We start from the raw sequence: 21,504 nt of genomic DNA on the forward strand, positions 1-21,504 counted from the left end.
TTTCTACGCCAGAGTAGCGGCGCAAATCAAAATACGAAACATGCGCAGTGCGGAGTAGTGGCGCTAATCAAAATACGAGACATGCGCAGTGCCCTCCACGTGTATTGTTGTTTCACGGTTGATTCACCGGATTAAAAAGCATTTGCACAGAAAAAAGAAAAACCACAACATAGATAGTGCTTCAAGACACTGAGATGTAAGTGTTCAGTCACAAAGTACAAGCGCGTGCGTAAAGATAACTTGCTATTTTTTCATAAAATCTACACGTGGCTATATTCGGGTCGTGACTCGCGAGAAAGAACGTATTCACAACTTTGTGCAAGGCCAGCTTGACACTCGAAATGTGCAAGGCCAACTTGACACTCGACACTTGAATGGCTAAATTGCACCTCGTTCAGTGATATATTATTCATAAAACGCTGGAAAGTAACGACAAAGGTAACGTCGTTACTTTCCTCGTTACCTCAGAAAACAGTAATATAACTACAGTTACAAGTTACATTTTTAAAAAGTAACCCGTTACAGTTACAAGTTACCAAAAAAGTAACGAAGTTACAGTAACGCGTTACTAGTAACGCGTTACTATTTAAGACTGGTCGCTACTCAGGGGAAGATCAACGACAAATGAAGGTACAGGTGTACACAGCAACTTAAACGAAGGTATGAAAAGAAAATGACCTTACTGTTGTCAATTTTTAAGTTTTAGCGAGGTTGTATTTGCCCATTTTGTTTCAGCCACAGTTTTTGCATGCGAACACACTAATCAAACAAAGGGGAGACTTTCAACCGGGTAGATCCGAAGGTTGTCGACATTCTCCCCCGAAAAAAGCATTCCTCATGATCTGTACAAAGACCGATCGGTGTTTATGGGTTATTTAAAAACCCTTTTCCCACGACCTTAATTTTTTTTTTAACATCGGCAACAAAAAACATTAATTTTTATTGTAGTTAATTTGATACGTCATATGTGGGATAGAGAAGTTTAAAATTCCTGTTGACCGATTATGTGTTTTATAGTGTCACACGATTCAGGGAATGTGCAGGAGAGAGGCAATATTATCATTGTTGCGGTAGCGCTTTGTTCACTGTTCCGCGAGCTTTTGTGAGTTTTAGTCAATACGTTTACATGGGACCGACACCTCTTGGGATGCGCGCTTCACTTCGAACTTGCAAATTTTAGCACGAGTTGCCAAGACGTTCCTATACTTCGTATAATCGTAAGTCATAGCGCAGTCAAAGATTATAGACAGATACAGGTCGCGACCGTAAGAACAAAAACATTTGGCACGCCTTGCAAAATTCCCGCAATATGACGGAGGCTTATTGCGGAGGAGGCGCCGTGTAACCGAGCTTTCGGTTGCACGTCATAAGATCCCCAGGTGGTCCAAAATAGGGAGTTTTCGTAGACCGCGTTGCCCCCTCCGCTAAGCTTTCCGCAACGAAGAAGTTGCTACTGCGCCTGCGCGCCGATAGCCTTGACTGTGGAATTCCCGCTATCGTAGCGGGTTGCGGAGGGCCTTGCGGGACGGCGAAAACGATCTACGAAAACTCCCTATTATTCCTCAGTCCTCCGCTGGCGCGTGCCAGATGCCCGTCGTTGGTTTGGCACGTAAAAACCCCAAATTTGACTTTGGCCTTGCAAAATTCGAATTCCAAACGTAAATACCTGAAAGTGGTCACGCCAACGTAGTTTCGACAATAGTTTGATGTCTATTATTTTCTAGAGCTCAATTCAGGGGTAGTTAAATATTAAAAATAAAGCAAAACCGGAGGTTGTGTATTTTCTGTCCTCTCCCAGCCTGTTTGTCGTCTGCACGCTGGTTTTAGGAGCTCGCTCCCGGGTGGCTTGCTGAATGCAAAAACTGCTTAAACCGGTAGCAGAAACTATCGACGAGCGGGAGAATCGCGATAAGTAATACAATAACCGCCCGGGAGGAAGCTCGCAAACCGGTGTGCAGACCACTAACCTCTGGTATGGGCGCAGGAAATGACAACCGCCGTTTTTGCTTTAGTAATGCGAAAGTATTACCTTTCCCATGGAGCGAAGCCGGAGTTGTCTGTAACCGACTGTAGCAGAAAAACGGCACCTAAATTCTCATTCCCAATAAAACAAAAAGAAAAGCACAGCAACGCAGATGCCTCGTCACGGAAGCCGGCGGGTGCGCTCAAGATCAAAGCGGACGCGCTTCAGAAAAAGAAAAAAACACAAAGAAAAGCGCAGCAACGCAGATGCTTCGTCACGGAAGCCGTTGTGAAGCCGGCAGGGTTCGCCGCACGTGCGCAGAGGGCGAGCGTGATGTCAGCGTTGGAGCATCGTGTGCAAAAGGAAAACGTGCCGCGCTGCTTGTAGGAATGCGCTGTGTGTAGGAATGCTTTAGCATTCCTACACATGAGCAGTCTGCCGAATTTTTTAAATATTTTATTACCTCCGATTTGAGCTCTGAAAAAAATACGCATAAAACTTCTGAAACTAGGTTCACATGCCCAATTTCAAGTGTTTACGTTTGTTTTTCGAATATTGCAAGGTGAGCCAAATGCGGTAGTCCTTAGAGCCGCACATAGTACAAGCAGGACCATACACACTAAACACGCAAAGTCAAGCGCACTCACTGCGCTTGACTGGTTCATAAGATGATATTATACTTACATAAAGTGAAACTTTTGATTGATTCTCTCGGGTCGTGGCGTCGGGTGCGCTCGGACGTAAAGGGAAACGAAGTATGGCCACAGTACGGCTTCCCAGATAAGTGTGCTACTCCTACCTGCGAATGTCTAGTGTTATAAAGCTAAATATCCAGCACTGTTAACCTTGCCTAATCGTCGAAACTTTTCTCTTCCAGAGGCGACGGCGATGGGCGAGAGCGAAAACGGCTTTTTGTTTTGCGGTAACCACCAGCTGTTGCAAGAACGACGACAACTTTGACGTCACCGACTTCTGTAGGACCTTGGTGGAGTTTCACGGACATTTTTAGAGCAAGGTTTCTATGACATGTACTCCACTGCCTTCCGCTCTTCCACTGCAGTTGCCACTGTACGCGGTAGCGGCGGAACAGGAGCGGCGGGAAAGTAGCGGAGGGAGAAACTCATTCTCGAAACCCAAACCGCTCGCGTCCACCGAGATCGAACTACCGGGTGAAACAAGGAGACGGTAGGCTCTTTAAATCGACCGGAAAATTCGGTTTCTTAACCTATCGCGCTACGACTTTGTGCAGCGTTGCCCACAGATGGTGCATTTTTTTTGTAAAATTTGCAAAGAGCGAACTTACCTGAGGAAAAAGTAAAGAAAGAAAAAGGCTTAGCTCCTATGGAAACGCAGCGACGACACCGGTCTGCAATTAACACGGCGCCGTTTTGCACGGTAGACAAGAGATGGCGCAACGAACGCCGCCAACGAACGAGCATACGGGCGCCGAGAGCCGGCTGAGGTATTCCTCAAAGGCTCTTTAGCAGACGATCTTTTCGACTCAAAAGCGGCGCGCGTTCTGCAGGCGGCAACAGTCGCAGAAACAAAAAAGACAGGCGCGGTAACAGCAAGGAACTGCAGTTCCTTGTCTGCTAATTACGCCGGCTCTCGGCGTCGTCTGCTCGTTCGTTGGCGGCAGTTGGCGTCGCGACCGCTTGCGCCATCTCTTGTCTACCGTGCAAAACGGCGCCGTGTTGATTGCAGACCGGTGGCGTCGCTACGTTTCCATAGGAGCTAAGCCTTTTTCTTTCTTTACTTTTTCCTCAGGTAAGTCCGCTCTTTGCAAATTTTACGAAAAAAATGCACCATCTGTGGGCAACGCTGCACAAAGTCGTAGCGCGATAGGTTAAGAAGCCGAATTTTCCGGTCGATTTAAAGAGCCTACCGTCTCCTTGTTTCACCCGGTAGATGCAATTACAGCGGCGCCCTTTAGCGGCGAGTAAAAACATGAAAGTTGGTTTGTATATAGCTAATGCCGGAGGGCGCTGCGAGCGACCCACAACTAAAGCGCTGGATATCCTGACTTATTCCAGAGCCGTATATGTAGAGAGTTAGGTCAATGGGCGCGTTAAGTTAGCGAGCTCCAGACTCCGGACATCTGCGCTCGAGCGCGCGGGTTCGGAGCGTAGCTTAACGGCGCACTTTGGTACCCAGGCGCCATCTGACGCCTTTTTAACGTTTCCGGTTCCGGCTTTCCGGCGCGCGCTTAAACATGACTCCCGTCTCGTCGAAACGTCGAAGAAGTGTTTTTTTCGACGACGACTTCGATGAAATAACTGCGGAAAGACGGCGGCAACAGCAAGAGCTTGTATTTGTGCTGCACGCTGTTGGTGCGGCGATTAAAGCTACGCCAAACCCCTTCTAAATTCCCAATTAAAGAATGACGGCTGAATGGCCGAATTTATTGGCTCGCCTGATCCTGAAATTGCGGTAATATACAGGGTGTCACAAATGAAAATTTACACGGTCTTTTTTACCGCAAAAATAAACTATAGGCGTCTCCGAACGCTCATTCTCCGCCCAAAGGTAGAGCTAGAGGTCACAATCGGATGCCAAAGTTTCAGCCCGATCGGATAACTTAATCAAAAGTTATAAGTGATTTTCTGAAAATTTCAATGGGAAAATGGCGGCCGACGGCGTTTTCAAACACATGGGGCTCTATGGCACCAGAAACCGAAAACGGGCGAAAATGGGCTCCATTTTCCCATTGAAATTTTCAGAAAATCACTTATAACTTTTGATTGAGTTATCGGATCGGGCTGAAACTTTGGCACCTGGTTGTGACCTCTAGCTCTACCTTTGGGCGGAGAATGAGCGTTCGGCGATGCCTAGTTTATTTTTGCGGTGAAAAAGACCGTGTAAATTTTCTTTTGTGACACCCTGTACATGAAGAACTTTGACAAGCATTTGAAGGATGTATGCATACCTTTCTACACCAGCAGAATGTTTTTTATTTTTTTTTTTCCACGATGATTGAACGATTGCACGAGCTGCCAAGCGATCGCCGTCGAAGTTTCCACGCATCCAAGCAGGCGCGACTTGCGCGTCCGAGGGAGTCCCTAAAGGTTTCGGCGCAAGCACGCACGACGCCGAGAGCTCCGAGCACTGCATGGTAGCGCAGAACGAGCAGCTCCTACCCACGACCGGCCTACCTCCGTGCCGTTCCTGGCTAGGCCGGAGCCCTTCGGCTGCGGGGTTCGGTTGGTGCGGTCGCGGTCGGCGAGGTTTGACGAGGCGAGCACGATGGCATCCTCGGAGCGTTCGGAAGCGAACTCGCTCGCCGGGGATTGCGCACACCCGACGCCTCTGGTCCAGAGTGGCCCGGCGGCCCGGCCCGGAGCCCAAAACGCTTGGGTTTTGATGATTCTTCCGTCTCGTGCGAGACCACCGCACCACCGTGTGAAACCACCGCGAGTAACCGCGAGACTGGCCACGAGAGCGGAAACGCCGTCATCTCACAGGGAACCAACCTGTTCGAGCTCTCGTGCACCATCTCCGACGACGGAGCTCGCGGAGCGCGCTCTGCCACCGTGCACCGGAAGTGAGACGATGTCGTTTAGTTTAGCTCGAGTGCATTCTGACCGCTGGAGCGCGCCCGAGCGCGTTAACTTAACGCGCCCAATGGGAGGCGCGGCAAGAGCCAGGGCGTGCACCAGACTCCGAAAGCGGGCTTGGCATGCTCTCTTGACCAACCAGAAGATGAAAAAAATCCCCTAGCGGTGGTAGCGAGAAACAGTTCTGATCAAAGGTCTATGTTCGTATATGGTTTTAATAAGCGCGTAAGAGTGAGGTATAGTAACTCTTTGTGGTTGCAAATAGGGTGCACGTGTTGTTTTGATCATGATCATGCAGAAAGATGTAAGAAACGAATGTGCCGCTCAACTCTGTTTTGCTCGGACATTGTGTGACCGCTCGGTCAGCAGATTCCCGGCCCTCGGCGCTTGGCGTACGGATTATGTCGATCGTTCCGCTAGTCGCACTCTTCCACCATCATTTTGGATGAGCGTGATTGAAACATCACGTGTACCATATTTTCAGTCATCGAGAGTTACTCTAACGCAGTTATCAGGTTTGTTTCTCGCGACCACCGCCAGGGTGTTATTTCCGGCTTCTGGTTGGTCAATTCGAATTTCTGAAGACGCCCTGGAACACGCCCAGCCCGCTTTCAGACAATGGCGCCTCCTCATTTGTCTCCTATACTTCCCAACGAATGGCCAAACTCTCTACATATACGGCTTTGACTTATTCCAAGTACCGCCTTCATTCGATCGTGCCGAGGGCGCTCCTATTCGATGCCGGCGACGCGTCGCCATCTTTGGCTCATGGCGTATCCCACATCCAGATGCGCACGCTCCTATTGGTCTGCTGTGGCTGCCGGTGACGGGCCGCCGTTTCCGTACTCTAGATGTCGGCGCGCCAAACTAGACTCGCGGCGACGCTCGGACATTTTTGGCTGAAGTGCGTCCTAGCATGCCCAAGCTTGGGGGTACTTTAAAACGTTATAAAATTCGCCCCGCGCTTTACCCGCAACTACTCGCAATGAATTTGAGCGTGCGCTCCAAAGGCACTAAATAGCAGACGATATCACAAGCGTCATTCGGGCGCTTACTCTTAAAAAAACAAAAAAAGCTAGTAGTATTTACCAGGTAAAATCCAGTAACGGCCTGTAACATATAGTAACCGTAGGTAGCAACGGTCAAACTAGTAACGGTAACTGTATCCAGTTACAGGTTACCGACACCGACGACCAGTTTGTGCTTTCTACTTTTCCCTCGCTTCCACCTCTCCCGCCTTCTACCCTGTCTACCGTTGTCTATACCTCCTGCCTATGATGAGGAGGATCTTCTGCCTTGCAGAATCTCGAGTCTGGTCGTCGGCCTTTAAGAAAAGTTTTCGAGGGAAAGGAGGGCTGGGGAGGCGGAAGCAAACGGAATGTTGGAAAGGAGAGGAGGAAACCCCCTCCTCTCTCCAGAGTTCTGTCTGCTTCCTCCTACTCAGACGTCCTTCCCTCGAAAAGTTATTTTAACTTGTAATTGACTATAGGTCAAGAAGCTAGTAACTGTTACTACACTTAAAGCAGAACCATTGAAAGAACTCGTATATTTCACTACTTCTAAGTAGTAACTCGCACTACCTCCCGGCAGAAGACCAGAAACGCATCGAGTCACGTGATTTCCGGTGAAGAAAAAAGGCGAGTGTGCCACCTGATGGCAGGCGCAACAAAAATTAAAATAGGGAATGAGTAATTCGGTGGCGCTAGTCGCCGTGCAATTTAAAGTGCGCAAAAAAAAAAAGAAGCCGATTATATATAGTTTATTTCAACGCTACAAAATATGCAAGTAGATGCATATCTTGCACAGAAATATTTTCAGCACACAATTGATACGATGCATTCAGCACAAAACACATACAAATATGGCGAACATCTATGAAAGCATTACTTTAATCACTCCCTTGACGGCCCATGAGTAATCATACTGACCATTTGAGTGAGCATAACTGTCGTCATGTATCACCATGTCAGTGAGTAACGTTGCAAATATAGTGCTCTTCTCGCACCAATATCCTTCCTCAAGAAAGTTTTCAAACGATTCGAGGCTTCTATCTCCTAGTAGAAAACAAAGGTAAACACGGGAATTATTTCCCACAGTCGACAAAAACAACCTCCCCCACCGGTTCTCAGCACCCATGTCTTCGCTTTCCCTGGCCATCAGGAAGGAGCAGCAACAGCCATGTACCAAAAAACCATGGAAACCTTACCTTAGTCACTCACAGAATGAAAACGGCAGGGTGTGTCTTTCGAACGCCCGGCTTCCAGCACGCGCTTCATGCCGTCCGCCGCGCTTTGGCTGCGTGCGTACGCTCGGGGTGCACGATACGTCGAAGCGTTGTCGCAGATAGGCGCCGAAAAAGGAAGGGAGAAAAGGAGACTAGTATGCGCGGGGTCGTCAGTACGCTGTGCTCTGATTGGAAGGATTAGTGGGTACACCAAAAGCCAGCTGCCCTTTCCACTGCACACGTCAGACCTATTCGAACGCGAGAGCCAAACTACCAGACGGCGGCGCTCCACGTTCTCACGCATTGGACGTGTCCATTGGAGATAAATGCAGCTAGATTGAGGTCTACCCACTAATCATTCCATTCAGGGCTCGAAGTTATGACGCCCCCGCGCGGTCTCGTCTCCTCATCTCCCTCTCTTTCTTGGCGCATAGAGCAGGGGTCTCAAACTCATTCGAGTGTCGGGGCCAGATAGACCGAATCTCGAAAGCTTGTGGACCAACAGAGAAAGGCAATATTTTGATAAATAAAGACAAAACAAACAAACAAACAAAAAATAACAGCAGTGGTGTTTGAAGTTGCAAAGAAGCCGTCTGCCACAACCCAGTAATTCGCTACAGAAAGAAGCTTGCGTTTTCTGCTTTTTGTAAGCTCGCCGTTTTACCAACTATTGCTTTCATTTGCATATACGAGTACTTTGGGCCCACACTGATGTTATAAGATTGTAAACACCAACGTACTCGCAGTGTTTAAAGGGAAGCTGAAGCTGTGCTGTATTTGAGTAAAAACACTCTAATCGTCTTCATTTGGTCTCCATGCAGGATCACGAATATCAAGATTATGTCACAATGTGTTGCACGGAGGCTGCAGAAAATCCTATTTAAAGTACCGCTGAGTACCCGGAGGGGCTCTCGCGCATCTTCAGCGCTTATTAAAGCTATGCACGCGCAATCTTCCTATCCTCAAAATGTAAAAAAAAAAAAAAAAAAATACGTAGCATGCACCGAGGTGCATGCTACGAGGGTAGTTACACGCGTTACACGTGCAAAAAGCACGTGTAACGCGTGTTACTACAGCAAAAAGTCTAAAACAAATTTTGCCTCGCACGCGCGTTCGTCAAAGCCTTATTATGATTATTTACTTCGAATCTTTTATAAAAGGAAGGCCAGCGAGCGCGAGCCGTAGAATTACACTTCCAGCGTACTCCTCGATGCTTGGGTAACTTAGAAAAAGGTCCATTGGGACGCTTTCTGCTTTTGTGTGCTATCAATACCCGGCCGATTGAGTGAAGGCAATCTGCTTTCCAAAGACGTTGCCATGCCGACAATTATAGCGTTCATTTAGGTTTAGGAATGGCCAGAATCGGAAGACTATCTAAAAAATGCGGCGAGGTCATTGCTCAGGCTTTGCGATTTAAGTGAGGTAAGGCAAAGCGAAAGCCTCCTGCACCATCCCCGTTGCTGACTAACGCGCCCGATATTGCAGCTACAACGACATATTAGTTCCAAAGCGAGCGGCGCTCACTCACCTGGGCACCGCCATGTTTCCCCGCATCCCTACCGAGCTAGTCACGTGATTTCAAAATCCCTCTCCTAGGTACTGCGGCCAGCTTTAGCCGCGGTTAGCGCTTCAAGCATACGGGCCCAGAGGTGTATTCTAGAGTATTTTTAACCTTAAACGCGAGAAAACACTAGAAATCTCCGACCTGTCGTTCTGTCATAAAAGGATCTTTCGGCCGCCAAGCGCGTGCCGCTCGTGTGGGCATCGCGTGCAATCGCAAGCTTGCCAAGTACTATATTCCCCTGCACTAACACCAGTCGTGACGTATTCTTTTTTTTTTTTTTCATTTTGAAGATAGGAAGAGTGCGCGTGCATAGCTTTAATAGGCGCTGAAGATACGCGAGAACCCCTCTGGGTACTCAGCGGTACTTTAAATAGGATTTTCTGCAGCCTCTGTGCACCACATTGTGAAATAATCTCAATTCTCGTGACCAAATGAAGACAATTTGAGGGTTTTTACTCTAATACAGTACAGCTTCAGCTTCCCTTTAAGCACGGCGAGTACGTTGGTGTTTACAATCTTATAACATCAGTGTGGGCCCAAAGTACTCGTATATGCAAATGAAAGCTAAAGTTGGTAAAATGGCGAGCTTACAAAAAGCAGAAAACGCAAGGTTCTTTCTCTAGCGAATTACTGGGTTGTGGCAGACGGCTTCTTTCCAACGTCAAACACCACTGCTGTTTCTTCTTTTTTTTTACATTTTACAGAAGCGTCATGCGGCCTTGGCGCAGGGTCTCGCGTTCGAACGGCGAGTTCCTTCGCGTCCCCAAAACTATCCTTCCAATCCGAGCTCAGCGCTCTGACATCCCCGCCCTCTCGTCTCCTCCTCTCCCTCACTTTCCCACCGTATGTGTTTGGTATTCGGGGTGTGCTGTGGACGCATAAATGAAACGTCGAAATGTCGCTGGCGAAACGGCGACCTAGCTGTTACTACGCGGCTGGCTTCCGAACGGTCTGCACTTGCTTGTGACAAAGACGCCATCAGAATTATCCATTTTTGAAAACCGGAGACGACGGACGAAGAAGGGGACAACACACAAAACGTCTTGAGATGTTTTGTGTGTTGTCCCCTTCTTCGTCCGTCGTCTCCGGTTTTCAAAAATGTGTAACATCAACCAGCTCGCCTGCCTACTTACTTTATCTTCAATCAGAATTATCGTGCGTTTTCTTAGGCGTAACAAAATAACTTCTGTTTTTTCGCATCAGAAGATGAAATTGTGTCCGGAAATACTCTCCTCAAGTGCTCACGTGAAGGTTGCCGTTTATCTTGCAATAAAACATAACTAAATTAAATGAAAAAAAAAGGAAGGTGTAGGACGAAATGGTCGTCTACCTGAAGTGAGGTGAACTTTTATGTCTTGAGGGGAGAGGACAGGACGTAAAAATATATAGGTGCAGGAGAAAAAAAAAAGAAAAAAAAAAGATTGAAGACTGTACATAGCTTTTTATGCGGGACGCATAGAGCAATTGGCGGATGTTTTCTCTGTTGCGATATGCACTGATTAGGTTGTCATTTTTTTTTCTCAAAATCTGAAAGTCCCCCCGCATCCATCAGGTTCAGCACCGGTTAGAGTGCCACGGACCGATTAGCTCATGCACTTCTCGGAAACGTGAGCCTTCGCGTTGTGTTGGCGTTGATGTCAACCTTGCCGATAGTATCCATTAGTGTCTTTCTGTGGTCCTTGTACGTTAGTCACGCCGAGAAGGCATGCTCTATGTTTTCGGGTTGACTGCACGAGGCGCAATCAGCTGTGTTCTACAGTCAGAGGTATAAAGACGAAACCCAAGCAGGTAAGAGCTCAGTGAACTTCTTGAGAAAGCAATTAGGCATGACCGGTGTAAAGACATGTTTAGGAACATGGCTGCCTATGCGAGGTAGACCAAAACATCGCGAAGTAGTGTATCTCATTTATAAGAAAAATGAAGTCTCTTTCTCCCTCCTTTATAAGGAAATGGTATTGCCAGGAATCTTCTGGACCCCTTAATGAACACCGTTCTGCAGCTGTATAAATAACAGAACAAGCTTGAGCATAAACAAATAATAGCTCTATTTTAGTTTGAAAAATGTGACTGCAAGCCTTCATTCGGAAAGGTCTAGCATAACTCAACGGTTTAAACTGCACCGACCATTTTGCGTCTTTTAAAAAAGTCAAACGAGTCGTGCTCAGTGCAAGGAGAATACCACCTCTCTTTGCGACAAGCGCATCGTTGACATTCAATGCTTCAAGGTGTAGAACAAGGCTACTTAGTGGTGAATCTGTCAAGTTTCCAACATATAGAACGACCTTATTAAAATAATATTAAAACAAAGATATAAATCAAACCCTTTGAGCACTTATAGTAGGGAATGTGTATTATCTACGTTTAGGTTATGGTTTTTATAGAAAACTAGAATCAGAATACTACATTTTATGTTACAGTGGGGCCTGGGCGCGTGACAGTGTCGCCTTTACTGTGTTATTATAAGTATTATATAATACAATACAATCAACAAACTTTATTCTTCCAGAAGTACTGGAGGGGTCCCCAGACAAAAAGCTGCTAAAAGCAGCTTGACTGGGCCTGGGTTCCCCTTATACATGGCAGCAGCACGGACAACAAACATATAAAACACCTTACCAGGATGATAAGAAAAATGAATCAAGGTCACATGACATTGAAGAAGATGAATAACATAGTTAGTTATGAATAATTGAAACAGTAGGTACGTAAGTCTTTTTTGCCAATTGTGTAGATGTTTATGTTGTTCGTGAAACATTTATTTAAGAGGGGGCGCACCTCAGAGCCCCATAGAGAATACATGAGGTTTTTCACCAAATTAAAAAAATTCTCACATAATAACGGCTGCGCGGATCTTCTTGAAAATTTCGGCTTTAAAGACATTGAGTCATTATCGAGACACTAAGCACAACAAATGTTTCATCATAAATTTAATTATATTCTTTAAAAAATCATGAAAATGGTCAAAATCGGCTAATTCGGCACTCTTGCGTTCGGAGCGAATTTACAAAATTATCTAAATTCAAACATAAGAAGTATTGCGCTTAATGTCTTCTAAATTTATTACGGAATCGAATAATATTCAAATTATTCATGCAAGTCGATTTGTTCCGTAACTACAGCAAATATAAAGAACCAAGGTGTCGGTGCTTGTTTTCGTCGTTTTTAAGGTACCTCTCTCTCCCGTGCGGTGGCGCTCGCTGTCCACGAAATGCGAAATCGCCCGTTCGGAGATCGGCCGGATCGGCACTGTGCGAGGTGTTCTTCCGCGGACGTATTCCGCGCCCGTATCCTGTTTCATTCTGCACGCCGAGGCGTCAGTGTGCGTGTCTTGCTTTCCTGGTTCTCGCTGGGTAGGTAGGTCTCCGTGTTTTCGCAAGTGGCAAATTCACCTTGGAGCTATGGGTCGAAGACAACCGTCCTGTGGCAAGCGGACCGCGAGGTGTTCCACAACCTCGCGGTCCGTCAACGCGTTGTGCTTGTTTCTACTTTTTTTTTTCTTTTAAAAACGGGCTTTTTTTTTGACGCAAAGTTTTATTTTATCGTTATCCTTCACACAAACGTCCTTCGGCCTTGGGGTCGTGGAAATCGGGGATGAAGCGTGCACAGAGTAGATCGTTGTTTGCCTCCTTTTTATTTTTCACGGACGTCCTGTGACCTCCGTACGGTTCGTGGTCACCGCAATCTAACGCGGGGAAAAACGGGTCGCCTGCTCTGTAGTCAGGGTATTCCTAAGGGAGGGTGATAACTCGCTGTTCTTCTGGAAATTCACACATCACCCAAAAAGGTGACATGGGTAATGATTACGGTATGTTTTTTCCGGTGTTTATTTTTGAGCGAAAATCGGTGCATGTTTTTCGGTGCTTATTTTTTAATCACCAGTGTATTATGGGTTGAACGTCTTGTGATGACGCTAAAAAGCGTTGATAACCAAAGAAAAATGCGATTGGACAAGAACATTTCAAATTTCCAATTCTATTCACATATCCATTACGCTCTTCTCGTGGGAGCATCTATCCTGACGAAAAATGCCTAAGTCATTGAGCTGTGAGCGCATACTCAGTGTACAATCTTTCGGCCTAGAGAGGTATTGCGCACGCTCGAACGCGCTTCACAGGCCAGTAGACGAAGTTGGTGGCACCCAGAAGGCGAGTTTTTGAATGGTCTGTAGTAGGCAAAAGAAACAAATAACAATCAACGCATATCAGCTCTTCAAGCGAAGAGGCGCGTTTCTAAGGTCAATGGTTCCGGACGGCACTAATGTTGTTGGCGTTGTCGTAAGATGACGTCAGTTCATACGAACTGACGTCATCTTACGTGATCACGTGACACAAACACGTCATCTTACATGATCTCGTTACACAAAATGACGTCATCTTACTTGATCACGCTGCACGAAATGACGCCATCTTACGTGACGACGTAACACGTCATCTTGTAAGTCAACCTCTCCCCACAGCAGCGCGCTTTCCGGGCCCGTGCAGTGCTGTAGTCGAAAGCAAGCTCCCTATGGCAAGCGAAAGCTTCTGAAGTATCACATTGAGAATACTCGCAAGCGACCGTCTGTGGAAGCTTCGCACATTGAGGTTTTTGTTGAGATCGAGCCATCGTGTTCCATTAACTATAGTTGAAGTTATCGTTCAATGAAGCCCTAAAAAATATGAACGTAGTTGGTGTAGACATCAAGATCTAATCAAAAATGCGGTTTGACGTCGTTTAATTAACGTGTATATACAAGTGTAGAAAAAAATGAGTTATTTGTGCATAGATGTTTAAAAAAGTGTTTATTATTCGACATAGAACTTTGGGAGAAGGATGTGTTCAGATTTTTCTTCATGAGCGCAAATATACCTGACGCAATAAATAGTGACGATTTCATCGTCCCAGTGGTGAGCAGGTGATTTCTTGCTCGAAACAATGATGCCATTTCATAAACCAAGTTCTGTGACATATGCTTTTCCAATGTCTGGTCACTATTTTGTAAACCTTTCAGTCCAAACGAGTATACTTCTGTTTGTTTTTGTTAGCTTAGGAGGGGGTCACAGAGCCTATCTTTTTGTCTTCCTCTAGGACAGACGTACAGAGTTATACCGCAACACGCATCTGTGGAGCACACAGAGCTATCGCTCTCCTGTTGGCGGTACAGTAGCAGACGACACAACGCAGCTCCGTAGTCTATCGAGGGCACGGCTAGCCGCGGCCCGTAGCGCGACCGTTCAGACTAGGGAAATGGTTTTGAAGAACCGAGAAATGGTATCTTGTGTACAATAATCACATGTCGTTAGTATACTAGTGTTCTACTTGCTAAGCCAAATAAATATTTGCAGCTTGTGAGAATATGTTTGCGTGACGATTTACCGTTCACACTCCTGACGGATGTTAGCGAATCCTTCATGTTCGTGGCTCGCAGTTATCGGTACCCCCTCGGAGTGACTTCACCGTATATATTTTTTTCTTGCTTGCAAGACATCATAAAAATCACAAACACGCGAGAAAAAAAAATTTTATGAGTACGCGTGATTTTGAGCTTCGCAGCTCTGAAGATGCCCGGTAAATGTCGTCCAGCTTGGGAAGAAACTAATCCTTTTTGTTGGAAGTTTGACTAACGTGTACTGGCAGCTCGTTTCCGGTCTGTTTTGTCTATACTCCGTTTCACCGTAATTTGGCAACCCTCAGTCAGAGCTGCTGTGAGGGAATCACAGTCGCGGAGCAAAGCACGTGACAGCTACTTTTAGGAGCAGTACTATGGCGCCTGCAGCGCATCTCCGACTGGTGTGTTTAGCGTCTTATGCTGGCCATACATCAAAAGTGGTCCCGAAGTGCAACAAATGACGTCACAGAAGACGGAGTGTCACGCTGTTGCATCTCGCGATCCTGGCAATTCATCGTAGAAATGCTGGCGAAAACCACGATGGCGTCCCAACGAAAAGCAATTATACAATTCGACGTTTTTGTAATTCGGTAATTTAAATTACTATATACAATTTTTAAGAAAATAAAGACATCATAACCAAATAGGAACTTCCGTGCTAAAACATGCAGTGCGAAGTGAAGACAACTACTATCTTTTTTTTTTTTTTTGATGTCCACAAAAAAAAGGCTATGCAGCATCGATCCTACCGGTTTTTTTTTGTTTTTTTTTTCGCAAATTATGTGATGTCCTCTAACACGAAAGTACCGACGTAAAAGAGCTGTAGATACGATATAAAAACAAAAATTTAAGTGAATCGAGCTTTGTAGTGGAACGGAAAAAAATAAATAATTAACGACTTTTTACGGTAAACACTTCACCTCTAAGTAGAACTTCAAAAAAGTGACGGTTACGCGCTTTCATGCCCATTTCAACAAAGTTGGGAGAACGATGTATTGCATCTTGTGAATAGACATGTGGAGCAGCATGTTTATGTTAGAGGCATTGTGTGTAATCGCTGCGCAGTACCTGCCAAAAGAAGATATTATTTGGGCACAGTCTCAACCGTTTCCGTCTGTGTATGCTACGAATACAGCAACTCTTTTCGTAGAAGAAGTGATTAGGAAATGGCGTGCCCTTGATGATACGATTGTGATTATGAAATAAAATTTTTAATCAGCCAATAATTGCGAGATGTCCGGTCGCCTGGATCCCCGACAACAACTATCGTTCTCTGGAAAGCTCATTCTAATATTTACACGTTTTGTGGAGTTCATCGAGCGAATAAGAATGTTCCAACAATGAGCTAAACCTACACGAGTTCCCGAATCCAACACGGTGCTTTTGAATTTTAGCGCCGTAGATAGTTCTGCGAACAGTGTATACTTCTGTGCAAATATTCGTCTAACAGTTTTGCAACGTTGGAAAGCATCGGAATGATCAGAGTCACTGCGGAGTTGATACTCGGGAAGATAAGACGGGCACTTGGGAGAAACGGACCGTGGCATTTGTGACAGGGGCACAACCGGGGGACAAACGTGCTACAATCGCATACCCTTCCAAGGTCATCGCTTGGGCGACCGCGCGCGCGCCCAAGAAACCTTTCTTTTCTTCTTTTTAGGGGTGGGGGGGGGGAGTGGTGTAGGCGCTGATTGTCTTCCTCCTTTGTGGCTTTTGACAGACGCACAACAAGACTGGCAGAACAAGCGCATGATTCATTTCTTTCGATGGAGGCGTTCTGTCTGTGTATGCGAACATGATTTTTTTCCCCTTTTAGTAGTTAGTTGTTCTTGCCTTGACTCGGGTCCCAGTGAGTGCGTTGTCGTTGTATGCCCACTATCTTTTTTTTTTCTTTTTAGTTTATGGTAGTTTTTGCGCTGATGGGGTATCGAGGTAGAAAAAAAAAATAAATAAAATAGCGCCTCGACAAAAAAAAAAAAAAAAAAGTTGTTGCGATCAGGAACGTTTTCAAAGCGATTTTAGGAGCCTGCAGTGTTACCACAGGTGCAGGATTGAGAGCGTAACCCACGCACTTGAAGAAAAGGGGAAGCTCGCGTCTTATTGGAACTCTCTTTTATGGGTTTCCACGTCGCGATTGGCCTTCAAAATGAAGTCATTTATTTCTCGCTCGTGGCTTCCAAGTACTGGAAGCCACGACTCGAGCCACAATAGTTTTCCGAAATCAAGGTTTCGCTGAAATGGATAACTCTCACGTACAGTTCGACGCGCAATACCTTTGCCGTATTGACTCGCGAGAGATGCCCCCAACACGGCTGAGTATGGCGGTGCTCCAGACCTAACATCTAAATTTTGTTGCCTTACCTGTTACTATTTCGCGCTCATTTTGAGTCATATCAAAATGAAAGCGCATGATGAAATAAAAATGACACTCGTTTTCCGCTCGATGGAAATTTCACGCCAGCTCGCTGTCTTTGCTGGTACCTTGAGCGTGTCCCAGCGATGCGGAGAGTTAAAAAAAAAAAAAAGCAAAAACAAAAACAGAAAAAAGAAACACGTACGATGGCATCCTTTGCACAATCATTACTTCTATGACACTGAGCCACCTCGTATCCTTTTGTTTTTCTTTCATGGTACTAATTTCTTTCTGCGCATTACGGCTGTTACGACGCTAAGTCTGTCTGCCCTTCGAATTTGAACTTAGGCTCAGATCAGGGACGAACCAGTTTAAATCAGGAAAATATAATTAACACTGTAGCAAAGTAAATCTATCATATCGATCGGAAATACGATTTGGCACATTCCATCTGAACACATATTGTGCACAGCGAATGCAATAGCGAGTCAGCGTGCAAAACGCCGCCACACTGAGCTACCATAACATCTCAGCGATTTTTGCATAGCACCGAGCACGGAAAAGAGAAAACAGTTATTCATTCACATAAACGAAGCAAATTTATTTAAAGCCCGGACACTCCGTACGCCCAATCTAGCTAAGATTATCAATAGACTCGACCATGTCATTTGTCGAAACAGATAAAAGACGTTGGCAAAAATGATTAGACTGAATAAGTGAATCTAACGCACGTATTTTACCAACCGACGGTCGCGCGCCTTCAATACCCTTTTCAATTGTCATTGCGCACCTTGGACACACTTTGGGGAGCAATGCATATTTACATCGCCGCCCGAGGTCTCCATTGAACGTGTAGTGCTGACCCAAATAAAATGCTAACCTGACTCTCAATCGCTCACCGCAAAGGACGATTTCGAACAGGCGGTACTGTAGGTCACTTGAGATAAAAAAAAAAAAAAAGAAGAAAAACAAGCTATAGAAACGAGCGTCGTAAAAAAAGGGACCGGCATTTTTATTCCTACCTCCGAACGGAAACGAGCGCCACCCAGTGCATCACACAGCGCAGAGGCCGGACTCGGCCACCGCGCGTACATACCAAGCGCGCGCGAGGGAGGGAGAAACTTCCTCCGCCGGGAGAACACGGCACATTTCGGGATCTATTTCACGCAGCGGATAACGCGGGCCTTTTCACACCTCGATACTGGCGCCATCTAGAAGTTGCGCGTTCAACCACGTTTCGAGCCGCGCGCCATCTGGTGGCTGAAACGGACGAATAAATAGAGGTACCGCGCCCTCTTAACGCGTACGGTACTTTGTAATGCAATGATTGGAGGTTGTAATTTGTGCGGCACCGAGTAAGGAGCCAAGTGTCTACACGGCGTGTGTTTATATTGCTTTCACGTTTCTCAAGTTCAGAAATAAAATACAAAAAACATCCATGAATGTTGGCGATGAGAAACGAAGGGTACAGAGTAAATGATAATTATATACGCGTTCTACGGGAAGTATTTGATATCTAGAAAATAATGGTTCTGTATAATCTGTATATGAAACACCCGCGATATAACGTAAAACTTGTTTTGCAATACTAGTAGATTTTGTAGGTTTGTCTTAGCTGTCGTAGCCCATACAAGATGACAGTAATTTAAATTGGTCTCACATAGTGCGTAGTAAAGTTTTAACTTAATACTGATTGGTAAAACATTACGACAGCGGGCAATAATGCCAGCAAGTCTGGAAAGTTTGGCAATTAGATAGTTAACATGGCAATCCCACATCATATACTCGGAAAAAAGTACTCCTAAAATTTTATGTTGGCTAACTAACTCAATTTGGGAATCACCAAGTTTGATTTCATTTTTAACCAGAACTGGTTTATTAATAGATCTAAATAAAATGACTTTGGATTTTTGGGTGTTTACTTTAAGGCCATTAACTTTGGACCACATGCCAAATTTACTTAAGAAATTATTCGCTTTACATATAAGAACATCAGCATCAGTAGCAGAAATAAAGAGGCTCGTATCATCAGCATAAATGACAAACTGAATTTGGTGATGGAGGTTAACAATATCATTTATGTATACATTAAATAGAAGAGGCCCAAGTATGCTTCCTTGCGGTACACCAGCAATAACATTATGAAAGGAAGAGTAATGACCGTCAATTACCATGCACTGTTTCCTACATTGTGGATATGATGTAAGTAAAGCAAGGGGTACTCGGTGGACACCATAATTGCCAAGTTTTGCAAGAAGAATTTGGTGATTGAGAACATCGAGCGCTTTACTGAAATCTTTAAATATGCCTAACGTAAGAAGCCTTTCTTTAATATTTTGCAATATAATTTATTTTTGAAGTATTAAAGCGGCTTCAGTGGATTTACCTTGTCGAAAACCAAATTGAAATTCCGTTAGTATAGAATGATTTGTGAAAAACGATTTAGGCGTGTGAGTATAATTTTTTTCAAGTGCCTTAGATAAGATAGATAATACTGATACAGGCCTGTTAGTTGTTCGGGACGTTCTTATCGCCTCCTTTATATATAGCGGAAACTTTAGCCTGGAAATTGGCCAGATGATAATGCCAAATTATATATGTGTGCTAAGCATGGGGCGATTACATGTATTACATATTTAGCCGGCTTTACTTGTAATTGATCAACGTCGCAACTTTTGCTGTTTTTCAGTCCTAAGAATATATTACGTATCTCAGTTTCGTCAGCTGAATTTAGAAAAAAGTATCGTTATTATGCCTTACAAATCAAAGGGCACTAGGATTATAAGCAGTGGGTTGTTCAACCGAAAAGGGAGTGTTAAAGCATTCCGCCAGACTTTCATCGGACATAACTTGACCGTCTATTTTTAATTCACCGATAGAGGGGGACACCTTTGTACTATTTATGACTTCATTTATTATTTTCCATACCTTTTTTTGCCTATTACCTATTACATCGGGGTGGTAGAGAGCACCCCGATGTGATACCACATCGGGGCGCTCTCTAGTGACATTATGAAACATTTTCTTATAGTATGAAGATTTTGCTTTTCTAAGCTCAGAAGTTAGATTATTCCTAAACTTCTTAAAAGATGGGAGTTTGTTTGGGTCCCTCGTTTTTAGGAAAGCTGTGTATAGGCGGTCTTTTTTATGCATCATTTTAATATGTACGACGGTCACCCAGGGTTTTCTTATCTTTTTATTTACGGTTACGGTTTTTAACGGAAAATGAAAATGATAAAGTTATTTAAAAACGTCCAAGAAAGCATTATAAGAGACATCGACGTTTAAGCTAGGGGTGTCTCTCAAAACGTCCCATTCGCTTTTGAACCTTGCACATTTCGACCCATTCTCATTTGGTCCTTTTCGTTTGAACCTTCTCATTTGATCCGAATCGTGTCTTTCGCAACTGGACCCATTCTCATTTCGCCCGTTCGCACTATGACCGAATGGCACTAGTTCGGCATGGTTCTAACGTCGTTATACCTTCGCGGCTTTGTTGATGACCCTTGCCTTGCTTGGGCACCCAACATACCATCAGATATATATCATGAGTAGAGGTACGCACTGAGAATCCTACGTTGACGCCTGCTTCCCTTCCTCTAAGCAAACGAGAAAAAAAAAAGCGATGCATATTTAATTTGGAAACTTTATTTGAACAGAAATAGCATACATAATAGCAGTGGTTCTCAACGATTAATGTTTCGCAGACGGCTTGTAGAAAGGCGGAGATGATGGAGGACCCCGTTCGGGGTGAGGGGCATAGAAAGGTATAGGTTATCATGATAATGATTTAATAAATGGGTATAACTAATTGCTAGTGTAAAGTAGACTTATCTCATTGACATACACAAGAGAGTACTCTCCCGAAAATTAGAACGTTTCTTCTCAACGTGAAGAAAGACAACTAATATTGCCATGCCTGACTGATGAGACAGGGCTTCGCGGACCCATAGGATGCCTTCGCAGACCCCCTTTTGAGAACCACTGCTTTATAGAAAAGGTGACATTGTCCCAAGTCGAGAGACCTGAAACAACGCGACATTTTGGAATATGATCTGGCTGCGATAAATAGTTGGTCTGTTTTATTGTCCGCTAGCAGCTTTTCACGACGACCTCGAAGCACTGCTAATATCCTTAGCAGAGAGAGTACGCTGTAGTGTGACACACACACACACACACACACACACACACACACACACACACACACACACACACACGCGCGCGCACGCGCACGCGCACGCACACACACACACACACACACACACACACACGCACGCACGCACGCACGCACGCACGCACGCACGCACGCACGCACGCACGCACGCACAAAGCATATCAATCTATTAATATTACCCTAAAAAAACGAGTTTGGTATAGAAAGAGTCAAGTGCGACGGATCAAAGCGAGATATTTTTAAAAATGGCTGTTTTGAAAAGGGCCAGGCGAAAAGGGCGAAACGAGAACAGGCCCAAATGAGG

The sequence above is a fragment of the Ixodes scapularis genome, unplaced genomic scaffold (assembly GCF_016920785.2).
Source record: "Ixodes scapularis isolate PalLabHiFi unplaced genomic scaffold, ASM1692078v2 PGA_scaffold2__306_contigs__length_199485367, whole genome shotgun sequence".
Lineage (NCBI taxonomy): Eukaryota > Metazoa > Arthropoda > Arachnida > Ixodida > Ixodidae > Ixodes > Ixodes scapularis.